Genomic DNA, 18,166 nt, shown 5'->3' with positions numbered 1-18,166 from the left:
CGGACAAAAACGTTTACCTGCGAAACAGAAAAAGATATAAACTCTATGCAAATGAAGCGCAATGTAGAAGAGCAAGCTAACAAATTTATTTTCGCGTTCCTAACACTATAGTCGTTTAATAAGCGAGATCGCTTATTTAATTAAACAAACGAAAATTAATGAGCTATCTTTTTTTCTTCTCGACGATGTGCGCGATCTTTATTATTCGTCGAATGGGAATTTTGAAAAATGGCGTCTAGAATCTGAGAGCCTCGTTCTCGACAATAGGGCAGAATTGACGCGCGGAAGGAGACCCTCGACGTCCCTTCGGGCCAGCGCGAGGGGGTTCGAATAACCATAGAGAAGCCGTCGTCGGTGAGGGATGCACGGTTGTGAGAACGTTACTACCGAGACGGGACAGACATACGGCGGCATTATAGCGATGAGACCGCGCGCCACGTCGCGTATTTTATGCAGAGTGTATATGCACCAGATCCCGCCAGAGGCGGGGGCCAGCTTGTCTATGCGTCGTAAGATTTCCTAGGGGATAAGACACACGGTAGCGCCGACTTTAGGTATATCGACGTCGCGAGCGAGATATCTCTTCCCAGGAAGTGAGAGAGAGAGAGAGAGATAACCTTCGATAATTCAAAGTCAAATTTATATTTATCACGGGAAGCTTAACTAAATTAGGATTAATATAAAATATTTATTATAAAACGTATTTTACTTTTGTGCTGAAAATAATTATTTTTTTTTATGGCGGGCGACAATAAAATTCCGAACTGTTTGCGTTTATTTATTTTTTTTTCTTTACGCCAAATATCGAATGCTTCTCGAAGAAAACTCGAGGACGGAGAAGAAAAGAATTGGGGCCGTCGTCGCGTACAGATAGCCTTGTGCTTATCGCGCGACTTCTTCTCGTTTAATGATTCTCGGTTGCTTCACCGCATTTGCATGCGCGACAAGGAGGAAGGAGAGAAAAAAAGTGCAAGCCAGTCGCGTCAAGTATTTGCACGTGCCGTCGCGCATGGAGATGCGATCGCTCTCTGGATCTTTAAAGGAGGATATAAAAGCGCGCTGCTTATAAATAAACGATTGTAATTAGATCTTTTTTTAGTATTTTTTTATATGAAGATTATGAGAGAGAAATTGCATTTATCGCGAGTATCGTGATGTGAAAAATATCTCAATAAACTCCATTAGATCACACACAACGATTATCGGAGGAATCGTGGCCGTTTTTTTTTTTTTTTTCTTTCTTTTTTCCGATAATTGTCCGGCTAAAATGAAATTCCCTTCCGTTGAACGCGGAGAGGAGACAATGCGCTCTTTTTTTCTCTCCCGCGCATGGCGGAGAAGCGAGGAAGCCGCGATCCTTTCGTCTTATTCGCATTTATGAGAAACGTGGAATCGGATTTATATATACGTCGATGGAGAGTATCTCTGCGCGCGGGATTATTTCCAGAAACTTGGTTAAGCCGCAATCTCTTCGGTTGCTCCTCATGCGCGGATCGCAGGGTGGATTTTCAGCTATATACTTTTCCAAAGAGCACACGCCAAACCGGGCTTCTGAACCGCGATTACGTGAACGCGACAAACTTATATCTTATTACGATATATATGACACACGGGGAGAAAATAATAAGATATTGAAAATTTTATCAAATATAAGTGTCGAGAGAGAAAAGTCGTTCGCAAACAGGAACCGGGACGAAACATGTGACTCGTGATTAGGCGAAATATAAAGATACGGATTTAAGATTTAACATTTGACAGTTACATAATTTCTGTCTTAGCGAAAGCTCATTACTCTCGAAACTCGCGTATAAAAGCGGGACCGGAAGGATCGTCTTTCGAGGTGTCAGGGAGGATGAGGATCACGTGACCGCGGTTACGTCTCTCTCTGCGTAATCTCCAAAACGCATAACTTGGATGACGATAAAAATACGCGCACGTGTCGATTCGTGGGCAGCGTTTCGGGCAGCGGTTACATTTGGCCGACGGCCACCTCAACTGCACTTATTAGGGAGATGCTCTCTATTCGCGGTGTGTGCACGTGAGACACGAGAGAGCTTCAAGGCGAGTAACTACGTACGTATACACGCGACGACGAATGCTCGGTGGTGACACGCCGGGACCGTGACCTGTCATCGGCCATCGCGAGATTCGTGCCAAGCCGATATATTTTTCCAAGTCGAAGGCGAAGAGAGCTCCGGATGTATGTATAATACCTCTCGCGTACATCTCGTGTCGCGAATAAGGTAGAGGGAGGCGATTTTATCCGTCATTTATAAATATTTGATTCTTGGACGTATATATATACGCGGATAGACTAATCTAGGCGCGTTTTACGGGAAGAAGAAACCAAATCGATGTGGTTTGCCACGCGCCAGTCGTTTGGACGTGCATGTGTTTTGTGCCTGCTAATGCCTGCTAACACATTGCGATTTTCTATAGCGAGCACGACAGTGATGACTGCTGTCTAGTCCCGGACCCGGAGAGATGAAATAACGTATAGGATTACCGATGTTTAGAAATTGAGAAACGGTTTTGTTTTCTCCCCTCGGGTATATAAACGAACGTCATGCCTGTTTTACGGGCCCAGCTGACAAACGGGTTCGATATATACATATGACGAACGTTTTACCGCCGCGGAATGTTTTTAGAACGCAGATAGGATTATTATTTTATGCCCCACCGAGATCGCCCTTTTCTATTTTATTTTATTTCGGCAGTTTTTATTTTATTCGTCGAAACACAAACGCGAGAGTTGTACATTTTAACTCGAATTAATCGATATATACATATACCAGGTGTCCCATTTTAAAGGACCCACTCAAATATCTCATTGTCAGAAACACTGCGTTAAATCGAAAAATATTTCCTACAAAAGTTGTAGGGTTTCGAGGGGGACATAACATAGTAATATTCATTTGACCTTGGGCGGCGTCTCCAGTGAAGGTTAACCTTAAGTGAAGGTGAGAATGAATTTTGAAGAAAATAAAAAAATGCTTCAGATAAAAGTTGTTCAAATTAATTAGTAGAAAAAGATGTTATAATAAAAAATATGGGTTTCCATTAAAAAAATTTATTCTCACCTTCACTTGACCTTGGAGACGCCGCCCAAGGTCATATGAATATTACTATGTTATGTACCCCTCGAAACCCTACAACTTTTGTAGGGGCAGCCGGTATATATGAGGGAATTTTAATTGAGAGGTTGTTGGTAAGAGAGGTGATAGTCTCCGTTTTATCAGTTGGAAGGGAAACAGTCACACGAAGAAATGCTTTTACTTCGCATTTTTAGCTTCTAATGAAGCGTCATAGAGAAAATCAATTCTCAACGCTATAATTATCCCTAAAGCACATTTCGTTTTTGTTCCCATTATTATCCCCCGAGCCTCGAATACTCCGATATCGAAAGACGATCGAGGGCGTGGCATAAAGATTCACTTCTAGGACGAACGGATCGTCCGTTCAACAATGCGAGAAGAAAAGCCATTGGGATCGAGCTTTTCGACAGACCGATCGGCTCCGACGCGTTATCTCGGTTCCGTCTGTCGACATCACTTTGTCGTTATTCACGGTGATGATGCTGAAACGTTCCAGAAAGAGAGAGTAGAACGACGTTTTCCTCTTAGATTCGAGAAAAACTCGCGTCGGGGAAAAACTGATCGTGACACACATCGATGTGAAATCAATTAGAGTACATCGCGACAGTTTTTCTGATCGAACTGCTCCCTGCATTGTTATGGACGAGTTATCAAAGTATATTATTATGTCGCTCGCGAGTCTCATTCGAGGCGAGTTTTCGAGAGAGAATCGGATTTTCTGTTTCCTCCGCCCGAAGTTCCATTGTAATAATAAAGTCTCCGGCGATTTGCGCAATGACCTATAACTCTCTCTCTCTCTCTACTCATTGAAAAAGGTAACTGGAAATGCGAAGTTTTTCAGTCCAGACCATCAAATAATACTTCGAGTCGGTGCCGTAAATACGATTTTTATCGACGATTATGGATTTTTTTTTTTTAGGTCTGCAATTTATTTACCGTGTAAAGGATAATGAATATAAAATATAGCGATAATCTTCTCAGATATGAGATGGAACTGAGTGGAAATGTGTCGATTTTATCTCGCGTCTAAATCTTTATCTCGCACGTTCAATATTTCGTTATGTATTTATCGATCGCGTCAATATTTTTACTCTCCATTTAATATGTTACATCGAACGCGCACGATTGTCTTTCACACGTGGGATGTTTCCCTGATTCGTGCCGGGAATTAATTTTAAATCGCAAGCGTTATCGCTGGGACAATGTTACATTCCCGTTATTCACCTAAATTGCCGAATATACGGAAAGTGTGGCGAACGTTCACGCAATAACGCATTTTCGGTCGGGGCGAGGGGGAGGAGGCTGAATTATTATTTGTCGACGCAGCTGGGGCGTCACACATTGATCCGCGATACTACTAATTAACTGTTGCGTTTGGCTTCAATTAATTACGATGAATATCTCGCGGTAAAGTGATACCGGTTACATAAACGTCGCGTCCATATTCGGCCAATCATATAGAATATATATCGTCGAATTGAAGGTGAAGTTTTTGTGAAAAACTCAAGCGCTTTTCATCACCGCATGATTATTTTCATATTTCGAAAACGCATCGCGCGGAACAATAATGTATACGTTTTCCGTTGTACCTTTCTTCAATGTGGAAGACAAAAAAGGAGGAAAGCCCCCGCGAAAAGCTTTTTGTTCTAAATATACGACAGCGCGAGAATATTTCCAGACACGCTCCACCACGTGTCATGCGATTGTTTCATGAAAGGAGCGAGATATATTTTCTCGCAAGAGACACATTGTATACATTTTCCTCGATTAAAAAAAAATAATAAACAAGTATAAATTCAGGGCTAAATTGTTTTTAAACTACTCTCTACTTATTTTGCTTATTATTATCCAAAAGAAGTATAGAGGAATTAAATAACGACAATTTTGTCGCGCCTAAATATCTGTATAATACCAATCCTTTCCACACCTGGATTTATATTTATTATTCAATTAGCAAGGCTCGATCGTAATCTTTCGGAGTACGCGAGAGAGCTTTCAAGTCACTCGGGGGGGAAAATATCCGCCGCGTCATCACCGCAACGCGGCGAGTTGCCGTTAACGTTTATCGCGATCGAAGGGATCAAATCGGAGCGCGGTGTTGTACCCTCGGTAAGGTCGGTTGGTCCCTATCGCGCGGACAGCTGTTAATGCGCAACTGCCGCGCGTTTACGAGTGCGCGACGTGGCGTAATCGCACCTGCGACCGAGAGGCGGATTTTGCCGCAACATTTCTCCCGCGCCCGCGTTTTGCGGTCGATAGACAACCGCGGGGGCGTTTACGGCGCGCACGTTGCGCGAACATTATGTTCTTGTTCTCTCCGGCGGACAAGCTCTGGGCTCTCCGGGGCTCTCGATTAGCGCCGCGGAATTTCTGCGTTTCCCTTTTTGCCTTTCGTCGGTCCGTGCGACGGACGCGACAATTGTTATAACCGTGCAGGCAAGATCGCTGGAGAAGATTGGCGGTCCCTCTCTCTTCTTGCGCGACGAGGGGAGGGAAATATGCGCCGCGTAATTTCACTGTCCTCTTTACGACGCGTTTTCTTGACGGAGCGAGGATATCTTTTACGATCCGACTTGTAATACCCCGGCTGTATACGATGTTACAGTCGCGTAAGAGATAAGACGCGGATGAAACATAAATGAAATTCTAACGAAGGCTCGACTCCTTCGCGTATCCTCCTTGCGAATGTTGATATCTTTCTGACGCGGAGACAGGGATTTTTCACGGCGAAATTGCTTTCGTTTCCTTTTCTTCGCTTTCTATAACTATGATAATTTTTTTCCGTTGTACTACGAAGAGAGAATTCGTTATTCTCAATGCGTCGTGTGTATTCGCTCGGAGCGCAGCTTTCGCAAGCGCATTCTTCCGAGGAGAGAGAGAGAGACCTGGAATATCTTCAAATTAATCTCGCTTACGAATCGTATATTTCTCACTCTTATATATATATATTTCTCTTTCACACTCGGATTTTATAAATCGTTCTCTTCTCGGAGCGTTGTTTTCTTTGTTGCCGTACTCATTCATACTTGTTGCGACGTAACTCCTGTTGCACATCCAAGTGCTCGTCTTTTCGCTAACGTTATTTCTCACGTAGGGAGAGAGGCGGATTGTTACGCGCGGGAATAGCTGCGAGGTCGAAGAGAAGCTGCTGCTGCTTCGGCGAACTCGTTTAACTTTGTAGGATCGCGAACTTGGAACTTGGAGGTTCCCGAACAAGTTTCTTACTCTTGGTACAGCGCTGTTTGGGCTCACTTCTCTCTCTTATCTACCCGGAGACTCGTTAAGATGCGCATACGATGGCGTCGCGGGGCGTGAAAAATCCGAACGATGCGATCGCGGTCGCTTTTTCGCGTTTAAAGTTTCGCCGAATCCGACTTGCTTACCGCGAAACTGTCGCCATCGTATCCTCGTGACAACGCGAAGCGGTGTACATCCTCGATGTGGGAACCCGGGTTGGGCTCTAGCTATACCCGCAGAGAACCGGCAGGGTATAGTTGGGAACTTTGTTTGACGTTACACGCTGTAACGCAAGAGTCAGGACATTATAATCGCTCGGAGCTCGAGCGAAATTTTGCCGGAATCTATTACCTTCAAAGCGGGACTTTGCTTTTCAGCGCGACATATATGTATATTATTATGTCAAGATGGTACATATAATATCGAAAGGGAGACTCGGCAAGACTTGTAAATCGCAGCGAGAGAGTCGGGAGAAGTTTTCCGGATAAACTACATTAGTTTCATATGATTGCGGATCGGGACTTATGAATGAACCGCAAAAATGCGATTACAACGATCGGCTTAATCCGGTTGTATCACCATCGGGAATAGATATTTGGAATTAAACCGCGATCGGACGTTTGTTAAGAGGATATACCGATATTGCGTTTTCTGTGTGCCGGGGAGAATTGCATTAGGATATATCGGCAAATTAGAGAATAACGATTGAGAGAAAGGGAGAGAGAGAGAGAGAATAAACGCGCAATCTGTCCTATTCATCTATTTTATACTCGCTTCGATGAATTTCCCATTACCCGTGTGATTCGACCATGGCGATTCAATGGCGTTCGTACATCGAGAGAGAGAGAGAAAGAAAAATATGTTGTCTGTAAAAGCCCTTTTCCCAGCTCTTTTCCTAGAAATTCGTTACGCACAAGATTAACTTTCAGTCGCGGGCCGAAAGTATCGTCGACCTTTTTTTTTCTTTTTTTTGACGAAGCGCGAACAATAGTCGCGTGACGATTGTATTTGACGGAAATTTAATTTCTTTAAGCTAAAACATAACCGCGTATAATCCACACACGAGATCTCTTTCCCATTTTATACAATCCACGTGCAATTTACTCGCGGGAAACTAGAATTAATCAGCGATATGGCATTGTCGTATTAGGATCGGCCGAATGGCCTTTCGCGAGCTTTACAGCTTAGAAGGCTTAAACGGCCGTTTTTACCTCCGTAACCGACTCCGGGGTTTACCCCAATGGATTGTCAATTAAATCTTTTCCCGTAAAACGCCGTGAAAAATCATGACGCGCCGTTAATAAGGAATTAATCGCGCCCAGTAGCTTCTCTCGTTCTTGAATCGCCTTAAAACGCGCCCCTCGATATCGCTCAAGTATTCCTTCACTAAACAAAAAAAAAAAAAAAAAATTGTTACACAGTATATATATTGACAGAATTTTTTACATTGAATAATCGTATGATTGATGAGTTTTTAGATTTTATTTTCTTAGTTTCAATTCTACATGAATTCAATTTATTATTTAAGAAATAGAAATTGTAATATATCCACATATTTATTATTTTTTCGTACTAGTACTCAATTCACCCATATCGTGCAATTGCTGGCGAATATAGTTTTATTTTTTTCCTCAGTTTATTGGGTCGAGAAAAAGTAATGTGGGGAAAGGCGCGGTGTAGATTCCCGGAGCGATTTCGCGCGGCTGTTCGATGCGATATTCCAGGATCGTTGGCTGTAAACCGGAGCACCGCGGAGCGTCTCGGTTCGTGCTTTGGGGGATGACTGTCGTAAAATCCCGGGGCCCTATGCAATTTCGCCGATAATAGCCGGAACTTGCGGGAGAGAGCGTCTCCGGCGCGATTATTACCGCGTGCCCCGCGATATTCTTGCTCGTTATTGTTACCGCAACCTTGTCGGCGCGTTATCGGACAAGAGCTTACATTTTACCCGGGCGCACCTGCCGACGATTACCATCTCTCTCTTTCTGCGGAAGGAGAGAGGGGAGGTGTGAAAATTATTGTGCACATGCATGTTTTGTAATGGGGAGCTTCTTGCATCGTCGATGCGGTTTCCACTCGCAATATGGCTTATGAGTAGTGAATGCGTGAACAGTCATCGCCGTTTTCTTACGATGTTCTTGCGCGAATTTGCGGAGAAATTCGCGGATTAAATTGTAAAGATGATATCTACGTTATTTTAATACGTTGCCGTGACACGATATATAATTCTACACCTCTCAATTATTTCAGATGGGCTAAATTCTTGATTCGCCAGCAGAAGCGAAACTTTTTAATAAGTAGTAATGTACTTAATGTCACAGAATACTGTACATATATATACATATTTCTGAAAATCAATATTATTCCTCGTTATCGCATCATTTACCGCGACATATCGGACAGCTTCGTCGGCAATTTTCGAGCAATGTGTCTTTCTATCGACGTTTTAAAAAGAATATCCTTACACGAGGCTCAGTAGTAGGATCAGGTCGCTATACTTCTTCGGCAGGTAGCTTTATTATCCTGCAGGGCATAAATTTAGTTCCGTTAGGGTGGAGGGTGAAAGGGTATATATGTTGGGTCACGCGTGTACCGCTTTCAATGGCAGGTGAAATATCGCCGCATTGGCGAAAGTATCTCGGGCGAGAAAGAATGACTTTGGAAAGGGGCTAGTTTTTGGGAAAAACGAAAAACGTTTCTGTTTATCGCGATATATTGAGGGTGGGAGAGTCTGCCGTCCAACTCTCTCCTCCCGCCTTTACAATCGAGCGCATGTAGCGAGCACGCGAGACGGAATACCAAAATGGTTTTCTGGTTTTAATTATCGGATCGATACTTGCCACGTTAAATTAGGGAAATGTGAAACTACCGTTTCACATCGGCCGATGAGATTGGCTGTTTTGCTCTCGTCATGATGGATTTTCTCATAATTGGTAGTGTCTGTCGTGTGATTAATAATCTGAAAGTATCTAGGTAATTACAGGTAATTGCATAACTCGCTCTCTTTTCGTACCTCGATCTACTTTTTGCGAAATTATCATTACTCTCATTATGTTCGTCTAGTGGAAAAACATTTCTGTACCATTCGCATCTGTCTGTTCTCTCGGAATCTCTTCGCGAATTTTGAATATTGAATATTTGAATATATTTTGAATATTTCAATTGGAAACTCGATTCTTCCATCTTAGCATCTTCGTTATGTCGTAATGTCAAAGTTAATGTACCCGCTCCCAGTTATTCCAGCTTAATATCGATTACGTTGGGTCACGTGACCTAATCACAGTGCATTGCTCGATTAGCGAAGTGGCCTAAGAGAGCACTAGGAAGTAATCGCTTCCGCCTCTTTGCACAAAACCTCGTCCCGTTTGCCGCTCCCCTACGTTCCTACCCCGCCACCATCGATCAGCTGATCGTGCTCTCCGAGGTAGAACGCCGTAGATACCAGAAAAAGATAATTTATATGTCCAGGGTCGGTCGGCTGCCGCACATCGAGCGGCAGTTTCGGCTTTCGAGAAGATTACAACCGGTTTCTCTCCTCGCGTCGAAGATTTTTTCAACAAATGGATGCTAATACGCGAAGCGGAATTTCCAGTCGATTATTGTGTTCAATTTTTTTATTAGTTGTTCATCTTGCTTACATAACTCGTGTTGTTGATAATATATCCGTAGAAAAAGATACTAATATAAATTTAGAGAGAAGTTTTAACTGGATTCTCTTTGTCTCGATTATCGCGAGTTTGCATTGTGTACTTTGGATTTTAACCCATTTCAAAGTTTGTAAGCTACCGAGATATTTTTGTACAATGATGTCCTCAATTCATATATACACACACATTTCACAATATAATAAATGTCTGTAAGACCTTCGATTCTTGAATATTAAAATGATGAAAATAATCGTTTAGAGATGACATTTTGTTTTTTTTTCTTTTTTATGTTTATTACATCTGAGAAAGAGATGTCTTTTCTTAGAAATATGGAGAAAAAGGAGTCTTTTCTTATACATATATATATAAAGAAATAGAGACGCAAATAACAGCGCGATCGTAAAAAAAAGAAAACAAAAACGTCGAGAATTACATTATTCGCGTAAAACGTGACAGATCTCTTTTTACAATCGCGACGTTTCCGTTTCGCAGTTGGTTTTAATTAATAGTTTAACGAAGCAGACTCCACAAGAACTTTCGTAGGTTCGTCGAGCACCTAGTTTTCTCTTCGCAGTTGGTTTTTTATTCACAGGTTTTTTTTACGCACGGGTTAGTGCAATTATTTTTCTTATTTTCACATCATGTCACTCTCTTGGCGTCCAATTTCTTTTGACGTTGAACGGCAGAGAGGAATTACGGTTATTCTCGTATCCGTGTTAACAGATAGAAGGTCGTTACGTAAAATGCAATATGCGAAATAGGATAATTAATACTGTTCATAAAACAAAATAATATATACGACTAACATCTTTCTTAACCCTGTTTGAGCTCTCAGTTTAATAACGATATATCTAACTCCAGAGATATTTGCGTTAAAAATGATCTGCGTTTATAAACTAGTCGGAGTCGTAGCGAGTTAACTACATTTACATTTAAGATTGGCATATATGACAAAAAATTACCATATATGTGAATTAAACAACCTCTCTCGGAGATGTTTTTTTTTTATCACAACTGCAAGATTTCGAGATCTTAACATCTGTCACTCAATTTATTCTTCGTAAACGTGTTAAGTCTAGCCTTCTCTCAAAATTCCTCTCTAAGAATACATTGGTTTGTAAAGTATTGACCCTTTTCTCTCTCTTTCTCTCTCTCTCTCGCATACTTGACATCTCTGACCTCGGTTTAACAGCCAGAAGATGATGCAAGTCAAGCTTAAAGGGTTGACGGTAAAAATCGGATTCTCATCAACGATCGGAAACGCTAAGTGTTTCGACGACGCATTCGTGTCAACTACTCCGAGAAGAGTTCTTCATTATTTTATTTCCGAGAAGCGTAAGAAATAATATATCTGAATGATAGGCGCGTTCGACGTTGCGAAACGCAATTATTGCCGCAGCCTCGTCACAGGTGGTATGACGCAATTATATAAATAGCCGCTATGCGGTTGGTGTTCGTTGCACACGTGAAAAAATTTTGTCATCCTGCGAGAGAGCCGAGCAAAAAGCAAGCGAGCTCCGGTGAACCGCGAAGTCTCCAAAACCGGACTTTTGCGTAATCCCGACCTTGTCGCGATAGGAATTTCTTCCGTCCTTGGAATTTTCGTTAATTAAAAAAGGTCGCGGTCTGGCCTTTTCGAGAACGATTGACAGGCTGTACGTACCTGCGCGGCGCGATAAATTTTATCGTGACCTTTCGCGGCGGGATCCGTCAACGATCCTGCACCTCTCGTGTATCGATTATACAGGCGACGTGTGAAGCCAAATAAATGTGCAGCCGGAAATGAAATAGTTAGAAACGTCAGCGTGCGACTCCCTGATTAATTCCCCATCAATCATCGTGGTGCGGAATGGCCCCGCAAAATTTTGCCGCCACGTAAGAGCGTTTCGAGTTATTTTAAGAAACGTCAGGCGTTTTAACTCGACGCCAGCAGAGAGGGAGACGAGCGATTTAACGTCTGATTTTTCTCGAGCGAAAATTCTCGGGGCTATTAACATCGTATAGCGTAGTATACTCGATGACAAAACTGTTCTCACCGTATCTAAATTGAATCTCGGGGTGTTTTGCGCTCGTCCGACCTGGTTTATTCCACGGTTCAACGCGATGCGACGCGAGATCGCGCGGCGAAATTTCGCGGATGCCGAACCCCAGCCAGTGCTGAAGGTTAGAAGGAAGGTCAATCCCGGTGCACCCTCGCGAGGATGGGCAGGAGACAGTGACCTCGCCAAAGTCGTCCGAGATGGGATGGGACGAGAAGCCTGATATCGATTTTGCAGCCATCGCACGCGCGCGACTTTTATTTTCAATTTTTATTATCCTGGCGCGCGGAACGTAACGTCTGACGTAAATTAAATTCTCCATTTCTAATTGACAGTTATATCTCTCGAGCTACACTTTTTCCACCCTCTTCCCTCGTTACGTCTCCACCGTTCGTCCCCTACTACGCAAGAGTTTGCCCTTCAAACGGCCAACCAGACGGTCGTAAACCCCGATTCCTCGAAACGCAGCCGAGTCTCCCTTCTCGCCGAGGTCTCCCCGCGATCCTCCTCGTCTATACTTTCTATCCGTCGCCCTTTCGCAGACGATACCCCACCCTCGCGACTATCCACCGGCGGCAGACACTCGGCTGAGAGCAACAGGCCCTCTTATCGACCGTGCTTTGTGCGTGCGTCTCGTCTTTTCGACCCTCAGTTTCTTCTAGGAAGGGATAAGAAAGGGTAGGAGGTACGAGCGAAATCAGGGGTTATCCCAGTGATCGGTATTATACATTTTTAGCTTTTAGAACGATGGAACAGAGTAATATTCTTATGATGTTTTGGAGATTCGCAAACGTATTATTAAGGAAATTTAGAAACATCTCGACTGACATAAAAAGTTAATAATAATAATAATAAGACATAATAATGTTCTATTAATTGATTAATTTAAGAATTTTAATGTTTTACAAACAAACATATAAATAGGTACTTTAATTCATATTTTATATTTACAAGAGAAAGAAATCGTATAAAAAATATAAACAGTCGAGAATAAAATCGCTTGATATTCATGAATATAAATTGCTCTCTCTTTTCATTACATTAAGAGAAATCTAAATACTCGGAGGAAAAACTTTTGCATAATATTAAAATAATATATTTTTTCAAAATATAAAAAACTATGAAATTAAATATACTATAAATTTAAATAAATTATGGCTCGTGTGTATTCTATAAATTAATATTAATTTATTAAATATACCATCATATGAATGAATAAAGTTATCTAAACACAAGAGCACATGAAATCTGATTTTTTGCATATATGAAGATTATTATATAATCTTCGTGGAACCACTTTTGATATTCTCTATAACATTTTGCCCTCAATTTTATCTATTCGTAGTCGTAATAAAAAATTGCTCCAATAAATGTCAGCGTTTTTGAAATCGTAGCTTTCACAATATTACTTATATTTTAAAAAATATCGAAATATCTCACATATCGAAATGTTTCTAAACTAACTTAATATAAATGAGTTATATATAGATGTGAGATAATGTTACAAAAAGAAGCGTGAAGCAGATTCGCTAAAGATTAATAGATGGTTAGTTTTTCCAACATGTCCTTCACCATTATCGGCGTTATCTCGCGTCCTCCATTTCTCCCTTCGGTCAGAATCTGGCGACGGAATAGCGCGAGTTGTATCATGGTACAAACCGCAGACAGGCGGAGAGGAAATTAAGCGCGGGTCCAACAAAGAAACGCGCCGGATATTAGCTACTAGCAAACGCTCTTGCGCTCTCGCAAAGTGAGAGAAGAGTTAGACGGACGGACGGGTTGTACTTATTACGGGAGAAAAAAAGAGGATCTAATTTACTCGCGGTCGAACAAACAATATAAATTCAGCCTTTCTTTCGCGCGTTTTAGTTTCTCACCGACGTGGCCTCGTAGACCCTCGTGTCTAAGCAGTCGTACCTTTTTATCAGCAGCAGCAACGTTCTCGTTTTCTCTCTTTCTCTCTCTCCCTCTCTTTCTCTTGCCCGCGCTAAAGCCAATTTGGGATTTTCCCGGCCTGGCAAGATGTGCGCAGCGGAAGCGCATACATTCGCTAACATTCGCTCCGTTTTATGCAAATCGCTGACGAGAGCAGTCGAGTCGAGTTAACGTGGTTTTTGATCCGCGACTCTGTTATGATATAAGCTACGTATAAATTCTCTCTCTATATGCGGATTTATTTATATAGTTTCAATCAAATTTAAAATACATATATTTTACAAAATGCATCATTTACAGAAAGACCGAGAGAGAGAAAGAGAGAGAGTTTTTTAACAAGAGATTCTACTCTCCACTTTTCTACAAGTCTCTTTTACGTACTTTAATAACCGGTTCGAAAACATCTTAGGAAGATTGCTGTTGTTTGCTTTCAACAACAGAGCCTTTTATCGATCGCTCGTTGTGCGTAAAGCCACTCCTGCTCGTTGTAACTCGCCTCTTGCTCTCTAGTTCCCTTCATATAGTTTGCGAAGTTGAATTTTAGTGCTCCTTGCTCCATTCTAATCTTTCCCGATTCGCGGCTAGACTCGAGGCAGATTTAAGTGCGAATTAAAGTTAAGCACGAATTTGCTTTTCATTCTACGCCCGGGTACTTTGTCACGCTTCTATTCTTTTTAATTACAATATAACCCGAGTCTGGTAATTATTTATCCGCTCTGAGTATCTCGAAGATATGTAGATGAATAAGTAAGTTCCATCGTACTTTCGGTGGATTCTCGTTCAAAGAGGACACGTCGGTATTACATCAAATTGCATTTTACGTTATGGCAGTTTAATCAGTTATTCACATCCACGTTTAAAGATACACGAGAGATCAGTTACTCCCAACTACTCTGTATATATAGACTCTGGAGTGCCTATATAATTTCATGAAAGCATCAACGTGATTACTTTCCTTTGTAAGGGACCCTTCCTCCAGTCCTTCCTTCGTCCCTCACGTACGCGTAAAACAGCCCCCGTTCACTTTCTGAGATTATGATTCCGCAGGTCGATAACCTTCTCGCGCGCGCAACCTCGTACGAGAACCTCGTCGCGAAGTACGATATTTATGATCGAGATTATCGCGGTCTCGCGTCCTTCCACTCCCTCCCCCCCCTTCTGTCTGTCTAATTTACAAAAGACCCGGGGTTCCCCCTAATCTGTGCGGAGCCGCGTTTCCGCGATTCCTTATCGCTTTATCCTGCAATATTATCGCGAGCGTTTCGGGAGCGGCCTCATGGCCGAGCTCACGAAATTCTTAGGCGAGGTCGATCGAAATCACCTACCGCGACGTGCAGCCCGGGGTCGGTTTTGTTTGAGTTTCGTTACTCGCGGATCGGTTATACTGCAGCCAGGTCGAAACGACGGCGCCCGCCCGTAGTTTCTGACTTTGTGCACACACACTAGGTGTACATGAGAAATCGATCGACCGCAAGATCTTGCAGCCGACAAAGTGAAGAAACAAATACAAAAATTAAGTTAGTTATTTATGAAAGTTTTTTATTTTGAAAAAGATGGAAGAGGGAGAGAGAGCTCGCTTGAAAGAAAGTTAATCCGATGTACAGATTCGATCTCTCGAGATTCACGGACACCGTGTATGAGCACAATACACACACGATACACACACAGAAGCGTTGTGCATCCTCACGGCCGCGGCTCGCCGAGTTCGGGCGAGTTCGCCTTCCGGGTGCATTATCGAATATATACTTTCGGGAAAGAGAACGGCCCGAGTTTCTGAGCACAGGTTGGTCGTGATATTTCGCGGTTATCACGCGAAAAAATATACTCCACGCGAATTTCTCGCGCGAGCCGGGAACATTCTTTCACGCCGCCTTGAGGCTCGTTGCTGTCCTTCGAAATGCATCGTCGCCGCGATAAGAAGCTGATAAAAAGTCGTCGGAAACACGAATTGTTAAAGAAACATTGCAATTTAAAATAGTTCTTTTTTAAGAGGAAAAATTAATTAGAAATTTCTTAAACGCGTGCGCGATTATTTTTTAGAGAAGTTTTCTTCAAATAGAAAATTGATACGTTATTTCGAGTGTAAAAATTATAATGTCGTACACGCGGGTAAGTATTTTACAACGTTTTGAAATTTGTAAGGCGATCTCTCTTTGAATTTACAGTCTGCTTAACCAACAACAAACTTTACATACTGCTTGCGCGCACGCGTGCGAATGTATATGATAGTTCGAAAAATAATTGTGCGATGCGAAGGGCGGCACATTTAAAGTTTTTAATTAGTACAAACCGCCGGAGGTTTAATTACGAAATGTGCGCAATGGTAAAACGAAGTACTTAAGTATGCTACTTTATGGAACGCGCGCGGAACAATAAACCTACTAAATTACAGCGGCAAACGTAGCAAAGTAGTAACAGCTATTAAAACTTCAGTCAGACGGTGCATAATGAAGTTCCCGAAGCTGCGAAACTTGCGAGGCTTAACTACCATTGTTAGGTGGTAGATCTTATATTGTTTCAGTAACGATTAACATTCTCTCTCTCTCTTTCTCTCGATGTTAAAGAGTTCCGATGATAAGATTGATAAAATTAATTCACCAACAACACACGTAAGAGTCTCGTGATTATCGAGATTGGATCAGCTGATTCGCGATGCGACCATCGTTATAGTATCGAGGGAGAAAGTTTTTCTCGTATTTCGACTTTAGACATTGCAGAAGCAGGCGAGACTTGAACTATCGCCGGGGAAATAAAACTCGCCCCATTCTTCTACAGGAAAGGAAGGGGGTGGATGACGATAAGTCACGAGTCGCGGTCGCGAGAGTCTGTTACTCGCGAGAATGAGGGCAGGATGAAAAAAAAAATTTTCAGCAACTGCAATTGCGCGCGCCGAGGAGACATGACTAATATACACCGCGGCACGTAAAGACGAAAGAGAAAGAGAGACAGAGAGTGAGAAAGAGGAGTATGATATGCGTGCTTGCGCGTAATTCTTCTTCCTGTCTGCGAGGTGAATACGTGGGGAGGGAAGGGGAGAGAGAGACGTAATAACCGCGAAGGACAAGAGATATATTCTAGTCTAGATATCTCCACATAATTTGCAGTTATAATTAAACATTCATTACGTCGCTAATGACAGACACGACAGCGCCAACTTTCAACTTACTTGAAAATACCATGTCCCCTCTCTTCTACACGTAATCGACGTTAATTAGCGTCACCGAAGCAGGACGTTATTTATATATATATTTTTCTCTTTTTTTTTCAATGCCGTAGTTTTGAAGGAGTTATACCGCATAGAAGTCACGTCGAAGACGCGCGTCTATATAGAACGGTTGGCCCAATTGATAAAAACGTACATGTACAGCTTCTCGCGAAAGGCTCGCCCAGTCGCGAACGCAGTCGCGATATATATCCGTGAAAAATATAGGTGAGGGCACTCGTGACCGCGTGGAGCACGCAGAGAACTGATATTGCGAAAGTTTTTAATTGCCGGTCTTGAACGGTTTTTCCTCTCCCCTTGGTCTTTTTTCCGCGACTCCCTCGCGCTTATACCGTTTACCGTCGACCTCCGACTTTATACTCGCTCTATTCGCAAAGATCGCGGCTATCCTTCTCAATCTCTCTTCTTCTTTTTATGAATAAAAACGCCACAGCATCCAGCGGGACGCGCGTCGCTCTCTTGCGTGCAAACCGCGTCGGGACGAGGAAATTAATTAAAGCGTCTCGTTCTCTCCCCGCGGTGTGCTCATCTCCGCGAGGCGAGAAGACAAGAAGAGGGAAAATAAATGAGGAACGGAGGGTGGAGAAGAAAAGAGGGATCCGATGTTACATCGGGAGCGTAATATTTTGTCGTAAAACAGTCCTAATTGTATTTGCCGTTAATGACAGATCCTTTGACAGGGCTAGCGGTCGCTTTTTCGGTCGGTCGACGACCGAAGTTCAACGGGACGAGTAATGACGCCGATTCGGGATTCGGTATTCAGGTTTCCTCCCCCTCTCTCTCGAGTTACACGGACATCGGCGCGGTGATTGATCGTTGTAACTAACTCTCCGCGAGATATTGAATTAAATGCATATTACTTGACCGCACACTCTGGTCGATCCCGGAACGTCCGACACACAGGAACAAGCGCCCGCCCGGCGTCCTCGTTATTCTGGGTGCACGGCGGTTAACGTCGGCGTGCATACCTATCTACCTCCCGACGACGTT

The 18,166-nt window shown here is 42.7% G+C and overlaps 1 protein-coding gene across 4 annotated transcripts in view; it reads left to right on the top strand.

The window, feature by feature from the left end:
* The window catches only part of LOC145938838 (pseudouridylate synthase RPUSD2), a 123,186-nt gene that overhangs the window by 53,684 nt on the left and 51,336 nt on the right, over window positions 1–18,166 (top strand). The gene's annotated exons all lie outside the window — the stretch shown is intronic.

The sequence above is a fragment of the Prenolepis imparis genome, unplaced genomic scaffold (genome assembly GCF_030444845.1).
Source record: "Prenolepis imparis isolate NDT839.2.m4 unplaced genomic scaffold, iyPreImpa1.0 SCAF_7, whole genome shotgun sequence".
Lineage (NCBI taxonomy): Eukaryota > Metazoa > Arthropoda > Insecta > Hymenoptera > Formicidae > Prenolepis > Prenolepis imparis.
The sequence above is the reverse complement of the archived record's forward strand: the minus strand, read 5'-3'. Positions and strand labels throughout refer to the sequence as shown.